Source organism: Sceloporus undulatus, chromosome 8 (assembly GCF_019175285.1).
Source record: "Sceloporus undulatus isolate JIND9_A2432 ecotype Alabama chromosome 8, SceUnd_v1.1, whole genome shotgun sequence".
Taxonomy (NCBI): Eukaryota; Metazoa; Chordata; class Lepidosauria; order Squamata; family Phrynosomatidae; genus Sceloporus; species Sceloporus undulatus.
Genome location: NC_056529.1, coordinates 33,853,515 through 33,857,476, shown reverse-complemented (window position 1 = coordinate 33,857,476; position 3,962 = coordinate 33,853,515). Strand labels below are relative to the sequence as shown.

At 42.6% G+C, this 3,962-nt stretch overlaps 1 protein-coding gene across 1 annotated transcript in view; it reads right to left on the bottom strand.

Annotated features, from left to right (window-relative positions):
- The window catches only part of NTN3 (netrin 3), a 65,991-nt gene that overhangs the window by 53,201 nt on the left and 8,828 nt on the right, over positions 1 to 3,962 (bottom strand). The window lies entirely within an intron of this gene.

The window sequence follows — 3,962 nt, the reverse complement described above, 5'->3', positions numbered from 1 at the left end:
AATAATAATAATAATAATAATAATAATAATAATAATAATAATAATAATAATTTATATCCCGCCTCTCCCTGCGGGTCAAGGTGGTACTCCAAAAGTCTTTGTCTGCTTCAGAGCAAGGCAAATGTAACCCCCCCCCCATGAACAAATCATGCCAAGGAAACCCTGTGATAGGTTTGCCGTAGGGTCGCCATAAGTCGGGCATGATGTGAAGCTACACAACAACAACATCCAAAACCAGAGTGGCAAAAGGTTGGTTATATATTATTTGCCAGCTTTTTTATGTCCCAGCAACTGCCTACTTAGGCAATTGCCTCGCTCTGCCAAGTTGTAAGGCCAGTCCTGTCATTTCCGAAGGCCTTAGCTATAAATTCTTTTACTGTCATATGTGTGGAATGTTGGAGGATAGGAAAGCTGGAGTTTTGTTTTTATAATTCCACGTTTTGCAATCTATCCACAAATCCCTCTTCAGCAGAACACAGGAAACATTAAACCACACCAGGAAAGGATGCATCTTTTGATACATATCTGGTTTGTGCCATAATTGTGGAGGAGGGAAGCAAGTCCTCACAAGACTTCCAGGTACATTATTGGGTGTTAGATGAGTCCTTAGTTTAGGGAGGTGTATTATAATCTAGTCCCCACCTCTCAGATAATTCAGATTTTCTGCTACTAGTTGCAGGTGAACCTTGCTTCCTATTTTGCCTTCTGGGAAATTTTCAGAGTACTGCTTGCGTTCAACATTTTTGTGACCTCTGTATGCAAAGAGATCTTGCAGCACCTTTTAGACTGACTGAAAGAAAGAAGTTGGCAGCATGAGCTTCCGTAGGCCTGTTAAAGACTGCCAAAATAAAGCTGCTTTGAGTCTCTTTGGAGGTATGCTATTTAAATGATGCATGGGTCCTAAGAGTCCGGAGGTTGCACCAAAGCCATACTCCATTCCTAAGCACTGGAGTGCAGCTTTGGTGCAGCTTCCGGATTCTTAGGGTGCATGCATCATTTAAACAGCATACCTCCAAAGAGACCCGAAGCAGCTTTATTTTGGCAGTCTGTAACAGGCTACAGGCTACTTCTTCAGATGCATTTAGTAGAGCAGAAACCAGGGGCAGATGTATATATACCATTGGTATGTGAGAATGTCAGTTCAAATTCAAAATCCTTTCTGCATGGAAATGAAGAGCTGCAGTCCAATGCTCCAACCACTATGCCATGCCGACTGTCCATATTTTGCCTAATATGCCCATTTTTATATGCAGTTTGAATTATATGTGCATTTTTGAAAACAGATTTCTGCAGTATGTCTATTTTTGTTAACAGTATTGCTCAATATAAACTTTTGTGTGGCAATTTCACAATTATAGGCATTCTGTGTGAACTTTCCCCCAACACACAGTTTTGTATCTACTCTAATATGCACACCATAACATGCATTTTGAGAGCCATTGTACTGTACTGGTTTGGGCGCTGGACTATGCAGACCAGAGTTCAAATCCCCGCTCAGCCATGGAAACCTACTGGGTAACCTTGGACAAATCCCTCTCTCTAAACCTCAGAGAAAAGCAAAGGCAAACCCCCTCTGAACAAATCTTGCCAAGAAAAGCCTTTGATAAGGTTGCCATAAGTTGGAAATAAATTGAAGTCACACAGCTACAGTGAATATGCCTTTTGTTTACATCACAGCAATGTAGATTCCAAAGGATAACTGTTGGCAGTGATTATATTAATTTAAGATGTGCAAATTTGGCCAGATGAAGTGAATGTAAAATATACCAATATTTCCCTCCATCCCGCATATATACTTGTCCTATAGGGTTCAGTTGCTATCCACCCACCCACCCATCATGAATCCCTCCATAACTGACTCCCCAGAAAGTAAATATTGCTGCCTGCATTTGAGCTGCAACCATTTCATCAAAAGTACAAACAAGACCATTGAGAGAGACAATCCATTTCCGCCCACACCCAGAATTAGTCAGTGTCTATGTTGGATCTAACATGTTCCTAATCCCCATATAAATAATGAAATCTAACTTTGAGCCAATCATGCTGTGACATTTTAATTTTCGGAATTTAAAAAGCGCCCCTTGCCTCTCTCTGTCAGCCCTCTTTCAGCACGGTTGTTGTCGTGCCTTCAAGTTGTTTCCAACTCGTGGTGACCCTAAGGCGAACCTATCGCAGTGTTTTCTTGGCAAGATTTGTTCAGAGCTGATTTGCCTTTACCTCCCTCAGAGGCTGAGAGAGTGTGAGCTGCCAAAGATCACCCAGTGGGTTTCATGTCCCAGCAGGGATTCAAACCCTTGTCTCTGGGGTTGTACTCCAACATTCAAACCACTACAGCACTGCTGGCCTTCAAAGGCTTTGGGCAGATGGAATCACCCCTCAGTAGCTTGTCAGGAAAGAAGCTAATAGCCTGGTCTCTGCAGTACCACCCCTGGATAGCCAGACGCCAATGCTGTAGCCACTAGTGCTGCTGTCAGGTGAAAAGCACAATCAATATGGTTCCTCATAGTCCTACCAGGCTTCTGACCCTAGAAGGCATTGGACCCCAAGTAACTTGTTGCTCAGGTAGAGACAGAACTATTTTCAGATTGACTGCTCACCTATTCCCTTCCAGACTACTAGTTCTGAGAAGATGGGAGAGAGGGAAGAGCATCATCATTATAAGAGATGAAGGATCTTCTAATAGAGGGAGTGCTTGGTAAATAAAGACCATCTTTCTAGGTGAAGATGGACCACACATGGCCAGACTAAGATCTTAAGACCATCTCTCCCTGGCAAAGTGCTCTCTGGTGGACCCTGATCTCAGCTGCTGCCAGACCTTATTGGAATCTGGTGGTCACTGCTGAACAACCATTTGGAGCACTGCTCCAAACACCACCAATGGCTTCCATTGAAACGGTGAGAAATTTACAAAGGAGCCCGTGAGGAATTCTAGCTTAGGTCCATAAATGATGACTACATCAAGAGATTCCATAATAGGTACTAGCAGTGGGCCCAGAAATGGAGACTCACAGTTCCATAAGATGCTGGGTGCTAGTGCCAGTTCTATGTAGCCATATCTGTGGTACTGTGGCACTCAGCTCATTGTGATAGAACTTCCACTGTGTGTTCCATGTTTTTATAGCAACAGCCATTTGAATTTGGTTCCTTGATCAATAAATGTTAAAAAAAACCCAACCAAAAATATAAAACTTCCATTGTAAGGCTGAGAGCCAGCTAAAATTTATGGAGCAAAAATAAGTGTGCTTTAGGGGGGAAAGCCACCATCATATTCAGCTGGAACATATTTGTGAGCGATTTGGATTGAAGGCATGGAAAAGTTTCTTTAACAAAAATCTTAAATACGTCAAGCTTTTGGACTTGAAGAAACATGAAGATCATCTAGACAAGTGCTATCCAGAGGGATGGTCATGGACCTGTGCCAGTATAGGTTGTTATCCTATAGCCCATTGGGCTCATTGGGCCACACTGGAGAGTTTCTAGGAAAGAAAGAAATAATTGTAGCCAATGGGCCCAAATATGAAACCAGTTTCTGACACATCAGGGAAAACACTGCCAGTTCCCCACATCGGAAAGTTTAAGAAGCAATGATCCATGTAATCTTTCAATTTGTAAAGCATGAGAATATGGACACAATTCTTGGAGGGATGAGAGCCACCACATTCATGGTAGACCCTTGTGCTTCTTGGTTCATTGAAAAGGCCAGAGAGGACTGGCTGAGTGAGTAGACAGAGTGGTCACTAAAACAAGGAAGAATCCCATCATGTCTAAAGGAAGCAGTTATGAGACTGTTGCTGTAAACACTCTCCATGGATTCCTCTGTATTAGACAGCCATTGGCCACTTTCTAACATTTCATTTTTGGAGTATGGTATAAGAGTGTGTGATGGCCTCTACGCTCCAGGAGTTTCTGGATGAGATGTGCTACCATTTCAAAGTGTTCTCAGTCTTACCTATGGAAGACCT